Source organism: Tenrec ecaudatus, chromosome 6 (assembly GCF_050624435.1).
Source record: "Tenrec ecaudatus isolate mTenEca1 chromosome 6, mTenEca1.hap1, whole genome shotgun sequence".
NCBI lineage: Eukaryota > Metazoa > Chordata > Mammalia > Afrosoricida > Tenrecidae > Tenrec > Tenrec ecaudatus.
Window position 1 is genome coordinate 103601705 of NC_134535.1, and position 22019 is coordinate 103623723.

Sequence of the window (22019 nt, forward strand, 5' to 3'; positions counted from 1 at the left end):
TTGTTTCTCAAGTCAACCTGGTCTAACACAAAACCTGTGGAGAGTATTTCTAAATGTGTAGCAGAGATGGCTAGGTAAATAAAGGAGATACATCCATACAATGGAATACTATTCAACTACAAAAAAGAAATTAAGTCCTGATACATGCCTCAACTTGAATGAGACTTGAAAACAATTGTACTGAGTGAACTAAGGCAGTAACAATGGGCACGTTGTAAGATTCCATTCACTTAAATGAAGCATGTGGGATAATTGCTTGTATTGAGTTAATGCATGTCCGTGGTGACCAGGAGCCGACGGGAGGAAAGGATGGAGAACCAGTCCTCAGGCTCACTGAGTTTCTATTAAGAATGATGGAAATGTTCAGAATAAACGACCATGAGCCTACATAATGTCACTTAATGGTGCATGTGAAAAACGGTTGAAATGTCAACGATTGTTTTGTTACATACATTTTTAGAATCATTTATAAAGAAGATGAAGTGAGGGGAGCTGATTCTTAGTCATGGGACCTCATGGTGGAAGAGGACTGGTGCCAATCTCTAAGTGCAAAGGTTCTCTCCACGTCCAAATATTTGCTGACCCATCTCACGACATCCTGCCACCAGGGACAGCACATTGGCACATGGGCGCAGATGGCTCGGCCACTGGCAGGGCCTTCCTGACCCAGAGGCAGGCTGCACAGCCCCACCTGAGTCTCCAGTTTCCTGTTTGCCGACGACAGTCCTCAGGGATCAGGAAACACAGGCTCTCTGCTTGGCAAACAAGCAAAAACTTTATAACACTCGCTTCCCAGGACATCCAGCCGCAGCTCCTCAGCCGGGGCTAACCGGATCCAATTCTCAGCTCTCTCCTCATCACTGGAAGTATTCCAGTTTGGCCCCATTCCTCTCCAAATGGAGTGTACGGCGCTGAGCACAATATTCCAGATGCGGTCTCTCCAGATAGAAGCACAAACAGCCTATTATGTCCAGAAAACTGGGCACTAGCTGACGGTTAGCTTCATTTTCCTATCCAGTTCATTTTCATCACCAGCAGCATGAACAACAATGGCTTGTGCTCAGATATGGCCCCGCTCCGGTGCCCATGAAGCTTTTGCCAAACCAAGGCATCTTCCTTTTTTAAGTTGGTTTTTAAAATGCAAATTCACGAAATGATATGAAACAAAAACACTCACTGCCGTCAAGTCGACTCCGACTCGTAGCAAACCTACAGGACAGAAGAGAACTGCCCCTGGGGACTTCTGTGCCTGTGAATCCTTAGTAGAGCACAGTCTTCTCTTTCACCCATGGAGACGCTAGTGGGTTTGAACTGCTGACCCTGTAGTGAGCAGCCCAAATTGTAAGCTGCTGTGCTAAACTCCCTGGGCTCCTGGGGCTGATCTGCAGGCCTCTTCATTCATATTACATCAGCTTGTCAACAGGATCAGCGTGGGGGTGGTGGGGAGGGTATGTTCCAGATTTGACTTATCAGGATTGCTTCTTCCTGATTTGTTTGAACCACAACTTTGTGAAGCATGTCTGCTATGTAAAAATCCCAGTCACTGGCACAAATAGTGAATAAGAGCCCTGGGGTGAGTCCCTTTAAATGGCAACTCATTCCCCACTAACAGGCAGGATTTTATCAACAGAAATATAAAGTTTCATAAAGCAACTGCTTTAAGTGGAACAAACAGCCTCACTAGGCTGAGAAATCTGGCAGATGGCAGCATGGAGGGAATGAATAATTGGTTAATAGCAGTTGTGTTATTCACACAGTGGGAATGCTCTCTTCGCCAGCACAAATGTCTCCCATGCAGCTCAGTAAGTTATGCATTATCTCCAGGACATAACTGGACTCTTTACAGGATGGCCAGTGAATGTCTCCAAGTTGCCAGTTCTAAGTCATTTACTATAATTACACACACAATGTTGAAGGGTATCTTCGATATTAAATTCTGTTGAAACATTGACATTCCTACAAAATGCCTTTTTCTGCCCAGCTCAATTCTGAGAGAGCAGATGTGCTCAAGGCATTAAGCAAGAGTTGCTTATAAATTGTGTCTCGTCATTTCCTTTACATTTAAATCACACACGTAAGTCAGAAAGCATTCTGGGTATTGGTATTGGAAAGCTGTGGAAGGGGCAGAAGCACTGGAGAATCCTTTAGATAACTGATAGCAACCAGCTCCATTCCCTTGCTCTAATGGAGGCTCATCCAACAGTGTCCAAAGGACCACAGGGAACTTGTAAAAGCATCAAATTAGGGCCATCAATGGGAATGAACGATGTGAGTGGTGCATCCTGGGATGGAAAGATGAGGCTTGGGAACCCAGCATGTAATTCTACCCTGTCCTATGAGGTCTCTATAGTCAGAATTAACTCAATGGCAGTGAGTTTTTTGGGGGGAGGCATGGGAGGGTATCAGAGTTGAATATGCTGAGCTGCTGATGAGAAATAGCACTCAAAGTGTCAATGAGTTATCACAGGGGTCTTTTCCTGATCATCTGAGACAAACTTTCTATGCAATTCCTAGGTCACCAATTCACAGGGTAAAAATTCTGTTCCTAGACCCCCAATGCATAGGGCGCCAATTAGCCCCCCTAGGGGGTTAGACGCTCACATGAAGGCTGCTCACGGTGAACTCATTAGGCACCAGGATGTTTCTTACAACATAGCAATCCCATCCACCGAGAGCGCTTTACTGGGCATTCTAGGCTCCTACAGGGTAATTAATGAAGTTAGTTCATCCATGGTAGTGCATCTCCCAGCTGGGCAGTGAAAGGCCTTCAGCCACTGGACAGTTATGGCAGCAGTGGGAGCAACCCATCTGTAAGCCGGAGAGGGCTGCAGAAGAGCAGGACACAACCCGCATTCACACAGCACTGGTGCCCACAACCCCCAGCCCAGCTGCGCCCAGCAATGACAGGGGCGGCATTGTGGAGGGCGCACAGGAGAGACCAAACTTTCAGACACCAGTTTGAAGAAGCTTCTCTCTCTTCACAGCATGGTACGTCTGAGTTCATCTTCATTCTCAGTCACCTCCTGCTTCACCCCCACGCAGCCCAGCTGGGGCAGTAACCAAGATCAGACTACAATGTGTTATAGCCACAGTTGGTTGGTTTGTTTCTTTAAATCATTTTATTGGGGGCTCGTACAATTATTATCACAATCCATACATACATCCATTGTGTCAAGAACATATGTACATTTGTTGCCATCATCATTCTCAAAACATTTGCCTTCTACTTGAGCCCTTAATATCTGCTGCTCATTTTCCCCCTCCCTCCCCACTCTCCCCTACCTCATGAACCCTTCATCATTCATATATTATTATTATTATTTTGCCATATATTATACTGTCCGACATCTCCCCCAGCCCTCTTCTCTGCTTTCCCTCCCCAGGGATGAGGCAATGTATAGATTCCTGTAATCAATTCCCCCTTTCTACCCCACATTCTCTCCACCCTCCAGGCATCACCGCTCTCATCACTGGTCTGGAAGAGTCATCTGTCCTGGGTTCCCTGTGCTTCCAGTTGCTATCTGTACCAATGTACATCCTCTGGTCTAGCCATATTTGCAAGGTAGTATTGGGATCATGATAGTGGGGGGGGGGGAAGTATTTAAGAACTAGAGGAAAGTTACATGTTTCATTGTTGCTACCCTGCACCCTGCCTGGTTCATCTCCTCCCCACAGTCCCTCAGCAAGGGGTGTCCGGTTGGCTACCTTTGGGCTTTGAGTCTCCACTGCACTCACCCACCTTTTCAATTATATGACTTTATGTTCCTTAATGCTTAATACCTGATCCTTTCGACAGTTCATGGTCACACAGGCTGGTGTGTTTCTTCCATGTGGGCTTTGTTGCTTCTGAGCTATATGGCCACTTGTTTATCTGGTTGTTGTTATTTTTCAAATACATTTTATTGCATTTTGGTGAGAGTTTGCATAACAAATTAGGTTCTCATTAAACAATTTCTATACATGTTTAATGACATTGGCTACGTTTTTCACATTATAACATTTTTCAGTGGTTTTCTTGATATAGTATTCACAAATCATATACCTCCATGGTTCAATCGCTTTGGAAATGAGTTGTGTATATATAATCACAAACCACCCCCCGCCCACCTTCCTGGATTCCTTGTTTGGGGATTCCCTAAATCCCCTCATTTTCCCTATCTCCTACCTTCCCCCTCACATCCCCAATAATCCACTGCTCCAGTTATGATCTCTATGCATCTCCTTCTTCTGTGTTTCACAAACTGGAAAACCCAGCAGTAACAATAAAAAACAAGATAAAGTGGCAAGAACAAAATAACAATATAAAAATACAAATACAGAGTAAGAAAGAAAAGAGCACCACCAATATTTTAAAAGTCAGGGAGGAAATTTTTGTCATGGAACAAACAAGAAATATTTGAGCCTAGATCAAATTCAGGTTGGATCAAGATGGAGGTCAACTGACCAAATTATACCATTTTCGATCAAGTCTGCAAAAAGCTCGGTCTGATAGTAAAACTGTTTGAGTCCCTTGTCTGTTGTGGCTAGAAGGGATCTGCCAGAGGCTTAATCTAACTGGATCCTCTGCAGATGGATTTTGGGCTCCCACTGTCCCCACAGCCTTTTAGAAATTGGGTGTTCACAATTTCAGCTCTGATACTTTTCCATCGTCATATTTGGATGTTGTTATTGTCATCTTTGGATCACAAAGGCTGGTGTGCCTCTTCCATGTGGAGTTGGTTGACTCCTGCCTTAGATGGCTGCTTGTTTGAATTCACGCCTTTAAGACCACAGACAATGTTGCAATTGATATCCAAGCATCATTTGTTTTCTCCATCACATTTTGCTATAGCATCCTTAGCTTCATTGATCCTTTCATGAAGGCAAATATTGAGCAATGGCCAGAGTTATTAAACAGCCTTGAACCAGAAGAACAGAGAAGCCTACCTCTACCCTGTGAAACAGAAACTTTGGATCATGACAATTCCACCTCTGGGCTTAATATGAGCACATAGTCCTCTCCCATCCTCAGCCCTGCTCCCTGGGAGTCCAACCTCCAATGTTCTGTTGCAGTTGGGCATCTCTTATAGCAACCCAGAAAGTTGTTCTTGGGTCCGGGCATCCATCTGGTATATCCACACACAGTGCCCATGCTCCTGACTGAGGCTTGGAACAAACATGTCTAGACAGTGACTTTGACATTGACTGTAGGGATCACTACAGCAAAAAAGGCAGTTTCACCCCCAACCTAATGCATCTCAAATCTCTGCATTAGCAATTGCTGTAAGTTTCCACGGAGTCAATTCCAACTCCTGGGGGTCCCCATCGCTACAGAGTGGACCTGCTCGATGAGGTTTGCAAGGCAGGCTGTCTAGCCTTTCTTCTCGGGGACCCCTGGGTGGGCTTCAAACTCCAATCTGTGGGCTCGCAGTTGAGCACTTAATCATCGGCACCACTCAAGGTCTCCACAGATGTGCAGGGGTGGGGCTGCAATTTCCCAATCAAACTTATGATCTGGTTAGGATTCTGTACTGACTTAACCGAAACTCCAAACCAAACTCACTGCCATCGAGTCAATGCCAGCTCAAAGTGACCCTATAGGACAGAGTGGAACTACACCGTGAATTTCCGAGTCTGTGACTCTTTCCAGGGCTGGAAAGCTCCATCCTTCACCCGGGGAGTGGTTAGTGCTTTCCAACTGCTGGCCTAGCAGTTAGCAGTCCAACGAATAACCAGTATGTCACCAGGCAAGGGAAATGAAAAAGCGTATATTGGGATCGTCCCTGAAAATCTGAACTGTAAACTTTCAGTGAAACCTGTCAGAAGCAGATCACCAGACGTGTCTTCTGTTGTGACTCTGGGTAGGTCTGAGCCCCGAACCTTTAGGCCAGTGGGGAGTACTTTACCACTGGACACCGCCCAAAGTCTTCATTAGCAGTAAGTCTCTCTCTTCAAAAGATCCGAATTAGGAACGGCCACATACTCTCCCTCTGAAACCTAGACTGCAGACCGTCAGCGCTTATGCCGTCGCGTCCATTTCAATTCGCTGACAACTCAGAAGACATAGATAGTCAGTGCCTGGCACTTTAACAGGCACCTTGGTGGCAGATCTTGGAACAAAGCTGTGTTAGAATTGACTAGAAATACTTGTGTCAACATAATTTTAAAGCCTGATAGGAAGATTAGGGGTATCTAATCCAATCCCTTCATTTTAATGATGAGGAAATTGAGGGTTCAATGGTTCCTGGGGGAGTAGATGCACATTTGGAATGCAACTTGCTACTCAGCAATAATAAATCTAGGTACTGCAGGCTCTGCCAATGTCTCCAAACATCTCGCCTACCCATGGGCAAATGCAAAGGAGTCCTACAGGCGCTGTGGGTTAGGCCTTGAGCTGCTTACTAGAAGACTGGCAGTTCAAACCCGCCAGCCACTCTTGTAAGATGAGACTGTCTGCTCCCGTAAGAGATGTACAGCCTTGGAAACCCTATCTAGGGTCAATGTGAGCTGGAACTGACTCGGTGGTAATGGGTTTGGGTACCCATGGACAACTCTATGCACTTATTTTTTAGTGACAAAAAATGTAACTCTTTTAAAATACTCTAATTCATAAGGGCAGAACGACACAGTCAAAATCCCTTCAGGGTCATACCAACTTAAGAGAAAAGCCATTCACTCCTTCAAGAAATTAGATAGAGAAGCATGAAGCGCCAACCACCTGCATTATGGTAGCCAGCATGTGGGCGGGGATGGGGCTCACCAGGGCAAGCAATAGCAGAACATGGCAGCAAAGCTGTCAGAGACGTAAACTGACCAAGGGCACCAAATGGTCATTTCCCTCCCACTCCACCCCCACCCCCCCCCCCATCATGTTTTGGGATTTCCAAACCCACCATGTTTTGGGATTTCTTTCATGTGGCTACCCTCCTACTTCTCAAACAACTGTGAATTCACAGTGCTCTTTTTAAACCACCTCACAATGGCTCTTTGGAAAGGTTGTAAATTATGAATAATGCCAGTACCTTCTAGCTAATGGCTGGTTTTGAAGGTGAAGGTCAATAAGCTGGGACAACAACTCTGATTATTTTTAGCAGCACAGTGCCTAGGGGTGGAGACTGGATCTCCATCTGGGTTTAGATGTCACCACCACAGGGAATCCGTGCTGACCCCCGTAAGGCCGGGGTGGGTGTTCCTTGAAGAACTGAGTGCCGTTCTGTCTACTCAGGCTCTTTGGGAACCAAACCAAGTACAGAGGTCAAGTTATTTACAATTCTAACTCCTATGTGACAGAGTCTACTTTGCTATTAGTTTCATGGCCTTAAGAAAAGTCTTCCGAGTCTTTTTTGTGTCCGTTTTCTTCTTCGAATGGTAAAGAGAGAGGGGTTGGAAAGATTAGAATTTTTCTTTTTATATTAATGATTATAGTCTATGATTTATTTATCTTTGTATACCCACAATGCCCAACAATAAAACAGGCAAAGAGGATTCTGTAAACCAGACTCACTGCCATCAAATGGACTGCCGCTTACAGTGACCTTATAGGACAGAGCAGAATTGCCAGGGGAAATTTTTCTTAAGAAGTAAAGCACAGGCAACAGCAATGGGTAAAAGACAGAGGAAAAAGTTCCCATGATGACTGCACAGTCCTTCTTAACGTGATCGAACTATGGAATTGTATGATGGGATCATGACGGTTCAATAAAGATAAGTTTTAAAAAGCGGGTGGGAGGAGGAGAATCGTGGAATTTTCCCACGAACTTCTGGAAGTCCTCCTGTAGCTATATGTCATTTTAAAATACAATAAAACACATCCCATTGGTTCATCTATCTTTAATAAAAGTCAAGTATGACACCGAGTAAGTAGTTAATCAACACCAGCTATTATTACTCTTGCCACCCTTTCAAGTCCTACGCACATACTTGTCCTCTTATCTGTGTTGTCTGATCCTCACCAGCTTGACAGGTAGTACACCCTGTGGATGATGGGAAGAAAACAAAACTCACACAAACCAGACAGGGATGGCGTAAAATCTAGACTCTGTTATTTCTTTCTTTCTTTTTTTTAATCATTTTACTGGGGGCTCATACAACTCTATCACAATCCCTACATACATCAATTGTATAAAGCACATTTCTACATTCATTGCTCTCATTATTCTCAAAACATTTGCTCTCCATCTAAGCCCCTGGCATCAGCTCATTTTTTCCGCTTCCTTCCCGCTCCCCCTCCCTCATGAACCCTTGATAATTTATAAATCATTATTATTTTGTCATGTCTTACACTGTCCGACGTTTCCCTTCACCCACTTTTCTGTTGCCCGTCCTCCAGGGAGAAGGTCACATATAAATCCTTGTAATTAATTCCCCCTTTCCAACCCATCCTCCCTCCACCCTCCCGGTATTGCAATTCTCACCACTGATCCTGAAGGGATTATCCATCCTGGATTCCCTGTGTTTCCAGTTCCTATCTGTGCCAGTGTACATCCTCTGGTCTAGCTGGATTTGTAAGGTAGAATTGGGATCATGATAATGTGTATATGGGGGGGAGGGAAGCATTTAGGAACTAGAGGAAAGTTGTACATTTCATTGTTGCTACCCTGCACCCTGACTGGCTCGTCTCCTCCCCACAACCCTTCTTTAAGGGGATGTCCAGTCGCCTACAGATAGGCTTTGGGTCTCCACTCTGCACTCCCCCTCATTCACAATGATATGATGTTTCATTCTTTGATGCCTGATACCTCATCCCTTCAATACCTCATGATCACACAGGCTGGTGTTCTTCTTCAATGTGGGCTTTTTTGCTTCTGTGCTAGATGGCCACTTGTTTACCTTCACGTCTTTAAGACCCCAGATGCTTTATCTTTTGATAACCAGGCACCATCAGCTTTCTTCACATTTTCTTACGCACCAACTTTGTCTTCAACGATCATTTCGAGAAGGTGAGCATCATATTTCATTAACTAAAAAGATATGCTTTTTATAGTTCAACCTTTCTGAAATTGCAATTCATTTTATAATCAATAGTGTCAGATTTCATTAAATAGGATTTTAATCTCCATTCAATTGTAGGCAAATTCTTTAATCTCTGTAACACTGGTGATACCATGCTTCCCTGAGTAGTTTGTTGCTGCGTAACAGCAAATAAATCCGACTCATAGCAACCTTACATGACAGAGCAGAATGGGTCCTTGGACTTTCTAGACTACAACCTCTACTGCAACAGATGACCAGGGCTTCTCTCCCACAGTGGTGCTGGCAGATGTGACCTCAGCCCTGGTGCTTAGCGGTAGTCTAGTGCTTGAATACTGCACCACCAAGGCCCTGTCTAAGAGTTGTAGTCCAGCACAAACAACCCTACAAAGCCTAACACACCATATGCAGACCTAATAGACATCACATTTTGAACCCCTATCCATCCAACGTATTGGGTACAGTACTGCACCCAACGCCATCAAGTCAACTCCAGCACATAGAGACGCTATATGGGATTTTGGGGGCTGAAAAATCTTTATAGGAGCAGACAGCTTTATCTTTCTATGAAGCAGCTGGTGGATTTGAACTGCCAGTTTTGAGGTTAGTAGTCCAACAGTTACCTGATTATGCCACCAGAGCTTGTGCCAGAACTCCTAGTGCATAGTACTAAAAAAAACAAAACCCAAACCTCACTGCCATTGAGTTGACCCCAACTCACAGAAACCCTATGGAACAGGGTAGAACTGCCTCAGTGCATTTCCAAGACTGTAACTCTTTACGGAAGTAGAAAGTCTTATTTTTCTCTCACAGACTGACTGGTGGTTTCAAACTGCTGACCTTGGATTAACAGCTCAATGTGTAACACAGGAAGTCACCAGGGCTCTTGTGTATAATACTAGGGTATTTCAAAAGCTTGTGGAAAAAAAAGATCTTTCATCTTTCAGCCTCTTCGTGAGTGTTTAGGAATTGAACAATCCTTATAGCTACTTAGCAGAGCAACTCATATTCCATGGAAATTTAAAACAGAGCCCAGACTCGTTCTGACCAGTACTGGAGGTCGGGGCAAGGCGGGTGGGCGCATTTACAGAGCCCTGCTCTATCCTGAGGCTGAGCTCAGGTTCAAAGAGTGCCTGACGGGAGATGAATTTCACGACGTCAGTTACAACTCTTGGCACGTCATCATCGCACTTACCCACTGCAAGCACTGACATCACTAAGTCCCGATGAACCCTTCCCAATAACCGCAAGCAATACGGCCTTCTCTGAAGGCCAGCATCAAAGTCACACCCTAGAAAGTGGCCGAGGGCTGCCTGTGTCCTCCACCGACACCGCAGACTCCTGCCTCTTTGACTCCAAAGCAAAAGGAGCTCTCCCCTGCTATGGGGTCTTACTTCAAAACAGCCAAGCAGCATTCTTCCTAGGGTCAGACCCTTCAGCTCCACGTGAATGGAGGAGCTAGGGAGATGGGGAGGGGGCTGGAAAGCAGAAAAAGGGTGCGGAGGGAGGGAGTACTTCACAGCCTTCCCAGGGCCAACAGTCACTACCTCTTTCCCGGGACTCCAGCCAGCCCCGACAGGCAAGTGTTTTCATTTGAGACGTTTCCATTTTTCATCATCTTGATTTACGGTATTTGTCATAGCTCTAGGCAACACCCTGAAGATCCCTTCTGCTCCTTCAGCTCCTGCCTAGGCTCTGTGCAGCCTTGTGATGGTGGTGTTAATTTGTCTTTCTGGTTCTTCCAAGGTTTCTCTCACAGTAGCCGCATTGAGCTCTACCTTGTACAGAACTTCCTGGTAGAGAAACTCTTCTTAGAAGTGAGTGGCAGTAAGGAGGAGGAGAGGGAGATTCCTATCTAAAAGGCAAAGTTCCACCCCACCCCACCCCCAAACTCCAGGAGGCACATCAATGCACATGTGTAAACAAACCAGGCAGGTGGAGAGGTGGGAGGGAGCCCTGCACCGGCTTAGAACCGCCTCAGCCTCCTCACATCCCAGCTCCTCACATCCCAGCCTAGCAGAGATTTCGCTCTGAGAACCCCCTTTCTCTGCTCCCAAGGGAGAGAACACACACACACACACACACACACGCACGCGCGCGCGCCAGTCTCGTCTCCAGCCTTTTCTGTATAGCAGTCACAATGCTAAATTAAACCCCTTTTCACTGAGAATGTTTTCCCCATCGAGAATTTTTCACTGAGAATGTTTTCCCCACTGAGAATTTTATGTCATCTCCATACATCCAGCGGGCGGGTCATGTGCTTCGCCTTCAGTTGGCAAATGGTCGCCTCCCTCCAAGAGGTTCAGAGATGCTTGTTTGCCGACAGAACCTGTCACCATGGCAGCATGAGTCTGTCGGTTCCTGGAGAAGGAAAACTGACCTACTTATCTCCTGGCCGTGCCCACGATGGAAACAAGCTAGTAACGTCTTCCACGACACAGGATCCCTGGGCTTCTGAGCTGCAATGAGGGGCCCTCATGGGGTGGTGGGTTACGAACTGGGCTGCTAACCTCAAGGTCACCAGTTGGAAACCACCAACCACTCCTTGGAGGAAAGATAAGGCTTTCTACTCCTGTGACGAGCGGGGTCTCAGGAACCTACGAGGGCAGTACTACCCTGTCCTACAGGGTCACTGGGCATCTTACAACTCTATGGCAGTGTGGTTTTCTGTTGGTGGTGGGTTTTGTTTTGGGGGTGGGGAGTCAATGCAGATGAAGGCAAGGAATCAGTGCGATAGCAGGGCAGTGAGGGGGCACCTTGGAAAGTCAAGACCACTGATCAGAACATGCATGCTTATCGCCCTTGTTCAATGTCAGGACCGAATCATCAGGCTTCCTTCACTCCAGTCCCTACAGAACCTCACTCACAGACAAGACAATGGAAAACAAGGCCCGTCACCTTCCCCACTTGGTAGAGATGGGAAGACAGAAACACATGGAAGAACCAGGTCAACTTTCGCAGATATGATTTCACCAGCAGCTGGGAAAGAGTTGTGTGCCGTGTTGGCCATATTTACTTATCCTACTTCCATCTCAAGCCAGGCCAGACAAAGCCAGACATTTGCTGGCCACAGTTGGCTTCAGAAATGCCAGAAAGCAGATTCCATTTTTCCAAACCATCTGAACATACCTTTTGGTCGCATAGCTCCTAGGTATTACTCCCTTTTTATGAGCTGCCTGGAGTCTATGCTGATGCTCCTCGGTGACCCGTTGGTGTGCTCTGTGGGGTTTTCAAAGATGGGGTTTTCAGAAGCAGTTCACCAGGTGCGAGGCACCTCTGGGTAGACAGGTGTCCATTGTGGGTCAGCCGTTTTGCAAATACAGGACTATGGGTTCTACCACACCATAATCAGGTACCCACGTAGCTCACATCCTTCTGGTAGGCTGCTTTCTAATTAACAAAGAAGTCACTTTTGCTGGGGGATCTACATTTTCTAAGCTTGCAGGTAAAGAAACTTAGCAAACGCAAGGCTTTGGGTGCTATCGATGATTTGTTTGTAAGGGGTTAAGTTACTGAAGGCTTGGGTTGAAGACGCTATGTCAGTTTACCCAGATCCCCTTTCAGAACCACTAACCTGATTAAATGGAGCACTCCACTTCGTCCAAAGTTATACCTCCAGAGAGGGCAACCAGTGGTTAATGACTGCCTAGTGTGTCGCTACAAAGTCCAGGAGCCCTGGCTTCAACTAGGGGCAACTCTGAACTCAGCAAGAGCCATCCTGGCTTCAGAGTTCCTCACAAGAGCAGCTGAGGCTTCGGTGAGCCAGCTTCTCCCACGCCGACCCTGCCTTCTTCTCTTCCCTTCAGGTGTCTCTCCTGAGAGCTCACTCTGCCTCAACTTCTGGGCTCAAAGTCGCTGCCCAACAGGCAGTAGCTCTGTAACCATGAACATATATCTCATCAATTACATGGAGGAAGCTCCACGCTGCAGAGAGATTTGTTCTATCAGTGCTCCTACGAGGCCCCAAATAGCCTTTGAACAACACCCACAGCCTGGCCATTTGGTTCAAAAGTTGTGTATCTTTGATAATCTGCTCAAATCACTTTATGAACAGCAAGCCAACCCAGTCTACGAGGGCAAGAGAGAAATAGTGCTCATGAGTACCACCAATTCATGAATAAGGGAAATGAAACATGGCATGGGGTTAAGGGTTGGCACGTCACAACATCAAGGTTTTCGACCTTAACCACCCAAACAGGCAGCACAAGACACACTTGCTTTATAACTCCAAATCCTACACACCATCATTCTTCAGCACCTCATAAGAATAATTCTACATGGAAGTATGAAAACGGATCCTGAATGCTACTCACCAAGATCCCAAACTTTAACAGAGAAGAATCCCTAGAGCCATGAGATTATACAGATCCCTACGAAAGCCACCTAGGGACCTGTGGGTTGGACACTGGACTGCTAACCACAAGGTTGGTAGTTCAAACCCAGCAGCTCCTCCACAGGACAAAGACGAAGCTGTCTATTTCTACATAGATTCATAGTCTCAGAAACCCTTTATAGGGTCTCGTGAGTCTAAACTGACTGGATAGCCATGAGTTGGTTTTTAAGTGGCACAGTCGACACTCAGCTACTAGCCTGAAGGTTGGTGGTTCAGATCCATCCAGCAGCTCCACAGGAAAAAAAACCTATTACAAAGATCTGTTTCTGTATCGATGAAGAACACAGCTTTCCCCCAGATCCTGGATGCTTCCTCCCCCCAACTACCATGATCCGAATTCTACCTTGCAGGGCTGGATAGGACAGAGGCTGTGCACTGGTACATATGAGGGTTGGAGATACAGGGAATCCAGGGTGGATGATACCTCCAGGACCAAGGGCGTGAGGGACGATGCTGGGAGAGTGGAGGGTGAGTGGGTTGGAAAGGGGGAACTGATTACAAGGAGCCACATGTGACCTCTTCCCTGGGAGAGGGACAGCAGAGAAGGGGGGAAGGGAGACCCCGAATAGGGCAAGATATGACAAAATAACGAGGTATAAATTACCAAGGGCATATGAGGGAGGGGGGAAAAGGGAGGGAGGGGGGGAAAAAAAAAGAGGACCTGATGCAAGGGGCTTAAGTGAAGAGCAAATGCCTTGAGAATGATTGGGACAGGGAATGTATGGGTGTGCTTTATACAATTGATGTATGTATATGTATGGATTGTGGTAAGAGTTGTTGGAGTCCCTAATAAAATGTAAATGAAGAAAAGAGGAGAAAAAAATGATTAGGGCAAAGACTGTACAGATGTGCTTTATACAATTGATGTATGTATATGTATGAACTGTGAAAAGAATTGTATCAGCCCCAATAATTTGTTAAAAAATAATTTTAAAAAAAAATCTGTTTCCGTAAATGATTATAGCCCAGACAACTCGAAAGAGCATTATCTACCATGGAACCTGTGGGGTCCACAGTCAACTTGTTTTGGGGGGCTGGAGTTTGTGACTTGTATGTCACCCTTTGCCTCCATGGGAAAGCAGTTGACAGGCCAAAGCAGGAATCCCAAGCTACTGGCTCTGCATTGTCAAGGAGGCAACACCGTCTTCCAGGAAACCTTGAGACATACCTCCTGGATAAGCATCCAGGCCGCAATTCCGTTTAGGACATAGATTGAGTTAGGAATAGCACAGGATAGGAAGTCAGCAGGAAAGCAAAACTTGAGTAGTGTTTGACATTTTATTACCAGAGGGCTTGGTTGTGCTAACATGTCAAAAATTTAGAAACTATACCCCCTCTGAAAAACTCAACTTGAAATCACACTACTGTGTAGTATTGGGTCGCATGTTACACACGCTCTCATTTGACCTTGACAGCCCTCCTTTGAAGGCTGGTAATATTACTTTCATTTTATAACTGTTTAATAAATTGCTCAGGACACACAGCTTGCTAAACGTTGGGGTCCGGTTACCAGATTCTCAGCTCAGGGTTTCTTCCCATAAAACGTTGCCAATTTGCTCTCTGTTTTCCCAGGATTATATACAAAGTCTCAAAAATATGGCACCTTCCTTAAGCCTTCTGAACTCCTTTCTTCATATGATCAACCTGTATTTATTTCATAGGAAAAAGGAATATCAGTAGCACATCATCCTGAATAAGGCCAGAAATTATCATCAAAGCCCTCACCTGCCTTTGAATTGTGCCACCTCCCCAATAAGTACCAATTTGGCTAAGCTGTGATTCCCAGAACTATGCGGTTACCTTCCATTTTGTGATCCACTATACATCTCAAACTCTCTATGTTAACGAAGCAGGCTTAGTGTGGGGTGTATCTTGAGACAGCCTTACGAGAGGGTAAACTTAAGCCTTGCTTAAAACACACCTTTTATCTCACAAGAGAGGAAATTCAGGTGAGATGAGAAGAACCTCACTACATCCAGAAAGAAGTGGTCGGAGCAAAGAGCATCCTTTGGACCTGGAGTCCCTATGCTAAGCACCTCCTAGACCCAGGGGAAGATCGTTGGCAGAGTACATGAGATCTCTAAGGCATAGAACATCCACAGATGGTGAATGGAGGCAAGGATTTTTCCTTAGAGCTGGTGCCCTGCATTTTTTAACACACAGCATCCTAAACTGTGAGAGACTATCTTCTTGTTTGCTAAAGTCATCCACTTATGTGTTTGTTACAGCAGCACTAGATTGCTGAGAAAGCCCCCCCATACCCCTCACCCCTTCAATGATTCTAAACAATCCAGGCTTTCTGTTGATACAAACCAACTTCAGAAACACAGTGGGCACAAGGCTAAGTAGATCCAGTTCTTTGGACTCAGGGTGCTCCACATCTCTGGCTGATCTGCGCACACACGAGAGAGAAGGAAAAAGAAACCGCTGCGTAGACACAACAGAACAGAGCCCACGAAAGCCAGTACCTGGGTAAGGTGGAAACCTGTCAGAGAAGAAAATCTCAAATATTTCCCACTAGTGAAAATGACAGCAAAGTGGTAAGACTGCACCCTGTGAAAGGTGGAAAACATTTGAGACCCAGAAAAAACAAGGTAGTCAGAATGGGTTCCAGCTCTGGCAGGTTTCACTGGAATAATTCTTAAGAATTATTGCTCAATTGATATTTACCGACTTTTATTTGAGGTGTGGGTGGGTTCTACCCTTGCCAAGTTGGCTTTGTGGGTTCGCAATACAAAATATGTTTGCAATAAAGAGATCAGATGGGGACTTTTAATATTTCCAATGAGAGAGGCAAGCAGGTAGATAAGTGCATTCATTACAGCTTGTGGGAGTGCTAATGAGAGCTAATTACCCTGCTTACTCCATGAGCCAACCAGCCAGCAACAAGAAATGTCTGGTAAAACTTGCTGGGTTCTCATATGTACTATGCAGGCTTTGTTTCAAAGGGCTGGTGCCAAAGTGCTTTGGCTGAAGTGATCAAGACAGGGTTGCTCAACTGCATCATTATCTCAGGATCACAGAGCAGATTATTTAGTCCTTTGTAGTCTGAAATCAATAGTCAAGTCAGTAACAATTTTCTTCTTCTCAGCCTCCTCTCTTCACCACTGTTACCGTCGCCACCTCTGCCCTCAAACATCCATTTTGGTTGCAACTTAAGAAACCCAAAATCAGCTGGAATTTTAGGAAAATACTTCCTTAAAATCTAATGTCCCGCATTCAAGTTTGCCATGGTCATACCATATGACCAGCTAGTACTGTTTCCAGAGTCTCGGTCCTAAGTCGGCCGAGCCCTGGTGGCACACTGGTTAAATGCTCAGCTGCTAGCCACAAGTTCGAGGGTGGTGTGAACCCACCCGCTGCACTGTAGGAGAAAGGACCCAGTGATCTGCACCAGGCGCATGACGGTCTAGAAATCCTATGGGGCAGATCTACTTAGAATCAGGTTCATGGTAACAGAGGGCTGCTTTGGTGTTTTGGGTGCTACTTGCAGTTCGTTGAGTAGTGCTTCCAAAAACCAAACCAAACTGGCTGCCATCAAGTCGAGCCGACTCATAGCGACCACCGGTGGATTTCTGACACTGTACTAATAGAAGTAGAAAGCCCAGTCTTTCTCCTGCAGAACTGCTGGTGGTTTCAAACTGCCAATTATGTGGATCGCAGCCCAACTCGTAACCACACCACCACCATGGTCGGTCCTAGTGACCCTACAGGACAGGATAGAACTGCCCTTGTGGATTTCCAAGACTATAACTCTTTTTTTTTAAATAAATCATTTTATTGGGGGCTCTTACAGCTCTTATAACAATCCGTACATCAATTGTATCAAGCACATTTCTGTCTATGTTGCCATCATCATTTTTAAAACATTTTCTTTCTACTTGAGCCCTTGGTATCAGCTCTTTTTTACTCTAATTCTTTACTGGAGTAGAAAGTCCCATCTTTCTCGCTCAGAGTGGCCAGTGGTTTTGAACTGCGGACTTCCCGTTAGCAGCTCAAAGTGTAACCACTGCCCCGTTGCTTTGTACCGCCAGGACTCCCTGAGCAGTGCTTAAGGTTCTTAAAAGCTTGCCACCGTCACTGAGACACAGCAACTGGTCTCCAGTCTCCTGGGGGACCGGGGGGGGGGGGGTCCAGAAATGAGAGCTGGAAATGGACTGAGGGTTTCCCTGAGTACTACTAAACTTTACAGCCAGAAGACCATTAGAACAAAATGGTAGCCAGCTACAATCCCTGGATGTTTTCATCAAGGGCCCAATAGACAGATAGTCTTTTTTGGTTTATTTTTAATAAGAAAAACTTTGGAAGAGAATTGCAAATTCTTACAGAAGCCAGGACCCATTGAGACCGGTGAGATTTCCAAATCTATTGCCCTGAGATCATCTTTATGCCTTTGACCAAAACTACCGCATGAAGTTGTCCACAGGGTAAACAAGAGTTCAGCTCAACTAGTCCAGACTGTTTGTCTAGAACGGGGCAGTCGTTTAAAGAATTTCCTGTAGGAGGGCAAACTGAAAACAATAACTGTCGAACACACAGGAGAAGCTTAGGGGCTGGAGAGCCTCAGTTAATTCATGGTGGTGAAGCAACCTAGGCCGCGAGATAGCAAGACTGGTGATGCACCGTGAGGAATGGAACCCGTGGCACTGCGGTATACGGTGTCGAAACGTAGAAAAACTTGAATGGGTGTATGTTTTGTTCTGTATATTTTTGCTTTAATGAGATTCTTTTTAAAGAAAGGGGAATAGCACCTCTGCCTTCCAGTTTCTGTGGAAAGCTAGAGACCTTGAAGTTTAATTTTCCTTTTCAAGAAAAGCAATGAATGGGTACAGGTGGCTATTGCTGGATAAGTCTAGGGTTCAATTTTTGTTTAAAAAATGGTGCTTTCTGTTTGAAGGCTAGTTATTGTTTATCTATCTTAAAACATGTCTGAACTGAGTTGCACCTACTTGGCTAAAAGAGTCCGATTATTTTCTGTCTTGGCAACCACTGGATAGGATTGCCTGCAACACACCACATTCTGGTCTAATGCTGATTCCACAATACAACTACTTCTGTTATCTTAAATACAGATATGTCTATATTTGGCGAACAGTTCACTCACTCTGATCTTTGAACTCTAGATATACAGAAGAGAACTTACATGTCAATGTCATGTCATCACGGATATTTAAATATACCTACATTTTAAAGCATCTACATGTGGCCTGAATGATTCAAAAACTCAGCCCTAATGCATGAGTAGCTATAAGATATATTTAAGAAACTTTCCCTCTTGTTTCTCAGTTCCTAACAACCCAATCCCACTGCCAACCGTGTGTAATGTGTAGGATTTCTGAGACTATAACTCTGTATGGGCACAAAAAGCTTCATCTACCTCATGAGGTGTAGCTGATGGCTTTGAACCACCAACCTTCTGTTTAGCAGCGGAAAGACTAACCCACTGGGCCACCACCATAGCCCCTACTACAGACGGGGTGAGAATGAAAGTTATCAGGGAACTGATCTAAAAGTCCCACAGTAAGCAAGCCAAATCGTTACTGATTAATTCTCTAAAGCCCCGTCCACATTAAATTAACCTTTCCCACATCTAGGTCCTAGCATTGTTAGAAATTTAATAACGGCTTTTTTAAAGGCATTTTTTAAAGGCAATTCCCAAAGGGCTCAATCTTTCATTTCACAGAAACAAGACTGTGTTAGACTATAACATGACTCTATGCTGAAAAGAGCTTTAATTGGCTTAATTTAGTAAAAGGGTAAACACTTGGCTAGTCTCCCTTGTAGAAGGTAAATGCAAGGAAACTCTCAGGTTGAAATTATTTGAGCAGAACTGATCTAATCAGCTCCAAATAACATTAGTGATGTTCTTTCTATGTGGTTAATATGGTCTATCATAAAGGCCCATCAGCTTTACCCCAACTTTCCCAGGGCATGAGAAATGAAGCTTACTTAACTCCAGTCCCGCCCCGGGGCATTGGGCAACTTTGTCCTTTGTTAGGACTTTTTACATTCTTCCCCACTCCCCCTCTGATTTTTTAAGCACCACTTTGTTACTTGAATATTTTTGAAGCATGGACAAGTAACAACTCCATGAATGATGCCAAAAATGTCAGCTATGCGTACAGGAATGACTGGGCTCTTGCTCTTCCAGAGAGCTGCCCGCGCTTGTCACTTGAACACCCAGACAAACTGTGTTGAGTTTGGACTGTGAGTACCGGTCCAAAGTGAGGGGGTTCGCTTAAGCAAATTTCAGAGAAGGGAGTGTTTCCACAACAGAGAAGTCCAGAGACAAGGAAAATAGGTATGTCATATCAAGAAAAGCCGATGACAATTAAATATTCATAGTACTTACTAACATTTCTCAGGCCCAAGTCTTTCTAAGGTTGTTAAACAAAAAGGCTGTCAGCATTTTGATATCAGAAACCCCGGCTATTGAGCCCCCACCACCCATCTGCCAGTTTGTCCCACGAGGGTGGCTTACTGATTGCGGTGATGCTGGAAGCTACACCAGCTGCCAGCGGTATTTCAGACACCAGCAGAGTCACCCACCGTGGGCAGGTTTCGGTGGTGCTTTTGGACTAAGGCAGACTAGGAAGAAATGCCTGCCAATCTATTTCCAAAATGTTAGTCAATGCATCACAATAGAACAGTGTCTCCTCGCTTGCTTTTGGACACATCATCGGGAGGGACCAACAGCTAGAGGAGGACATCCTGTTTGACAACGGAGAGGGCCATTGAAGGAGCAGGAGACCCTCAGGCTGATGGACAGTCACGATCACTGAAGCAATGGATGGGGGCACGGTGGTGAGGGTGAGCGAGATGCCGAACAAGGACAGCAGCTGACAATAACAACACCACAATTTGCCAGGCGTTTTGGATGTATCATTTCAAGTTCATCTTTTTATGTCATCTGCACTTTTTATAGATGGGAAACCTGCCTGGGTTCTGGCTGGGTATATATCAGAGTCACAAGGCTAACACACAGTGAGACTGGGATCCCATCCAGCACGTGTCTGAGGCCCAGACCTACGACAGTGTGTGCTCCCCTCTGTCCCACAGCACTGCCCCAAATGACAATGAGAGGATTGTTTCCTAAGTCACTCAGCTCCAGAGTCAGAAGCTCTGGGTTTTAATTATGCTCCTATTGAGTGGCGGTTTATTCTCATTTAGTGAAAACAAAAATAGTATTTAACCTCATAAGGCTGAGGTGAGAAGCAAAAAATAGCCCCTGTGAAAGGACTTGTGGAACAGCCAATAGCCAGGTGAGCGCTGGTTGTCACTGCCCCCTCCCTCGAGGCTTGGGCCAGGGCATGGCATGAGGTATGGGGACTGTTAGGAATGCACACACAGGGCAGGGAAGGAGGTCTCTGACAAGGCTGGACAGAGGGCCTGAAGTCCAAACAAACAAAATTCTAGAGACCCATAGGGGATGAGGAACATAGGGACCAGACCACCATTTCTGCTCAGTCTACCCTCTCATGCACAGGACAAATGACACATTTATTACAGGGCAACAGTTCGTCTGGCAAGCTGCTGGTCACCATCCCTCACCTATCTTGGGGCCAAACAAGCAAGCCTCACTGCCCAGCAAGAGTTTTGTCCTTTCTCAACAGCAGGAGGAGCTTAGTAGGTATGCAATGAGTCGCTAAATGTCAGGTCAGCAGTTGAAACCACTAGCCACTCCGTACAAGAAATAGGAGGCCCACATCTTCCGATACCTAGCAAACAAATGCAGCATTGCTTCTCGGATCGATTGTTTCTCTGAGGGGCCCACAAGTGTATTTGGGGAAAAGCTTGGAGAGCAAGTTGAGGAGCGACTCTCCTTCTACGAGACTGGAGAAGTCTCGGAAGAATCTGGATGCTATGAAGGAGGCAATGGTTCAGGCGGAGGAGGCCGCTGAGGAGATGAGGAGATGACTAGGAAGCTGGAGAAGCAGGAGAAACGCTTGAAAAAAGAAAAGAAGCGATTGGCTGCACTTGCCCTTGTGTCTCAGGAAAACAGTACTCCTGAGGAGTGTGAGGTCGGCGGGCAGGAGACCAACGGGGAAAAAGGCCCAAAAAGAAGCACAAGCAGAGGACCCAGGAGGCTCCACAGGAAAATAATTGGAAGACCCAGCTATCTCTGCTCTCCCCAAACCCAAGAAAGAGAGGAGCTGGTCAGCAGGGATCCATAAGGGGCGCCTCTCCCCAAGAGGAAGAAACCGAAACCTCTCCCGAAAGAGGAGCCTGCATGTGACCCTCAAGAGGCAGCAAATGGCGGGAGCATCCCAAAGAAAAAGAAGAAGCTCCCCACGAAGGGGAAGCCTGCCAGCAGTGGACCCGAGGCGGCTGCTAACAGCAAGAGCAACAGCACTAAGAAAAAGAAAACTATTAAAAACCAGCCCAGGAAGATTAAAATGGACATTCCCTGGTGCGCCCCAACCCTCTCAATAAGGAAAGAACTCAAAAAAGAAAGAAAGAAAGAAAGAAAGAAAGAAAGAAAGAAAGAAAGAAAGAAAGAAAGAAAGAAGGAAGGAAGGAAAGAAATAGGAGGCCCCTTTGCCTCGTACAAGAAATAGGAGGCCCTTTTGCTCTCCTAAAGATTTACATCTTGGACACCCATGGGGCAGCTGTGCTCTACCTTCTAGGGTCAGTAGGAGTTGAATCACCTGACAGCGATGGATGTGCCACAGGAACA

At 45.6% G+C, this 22019-nt stretch overlaps 1 protein-coding gene across 5 annotated transcripts in view; it reads right to left on the reverse strand.

Annotated features, from left to right (window-relative positions):
- Positions 1-22019, reverse strand: part of PPFIBP1 (PPFIB scaffold protein 1) — a 204603-nt gene that overhangs the window by 157063 nt on the left and 25521 nt on the right. The gene's annotated exons all lie outside the window — the stretch shown is intronic.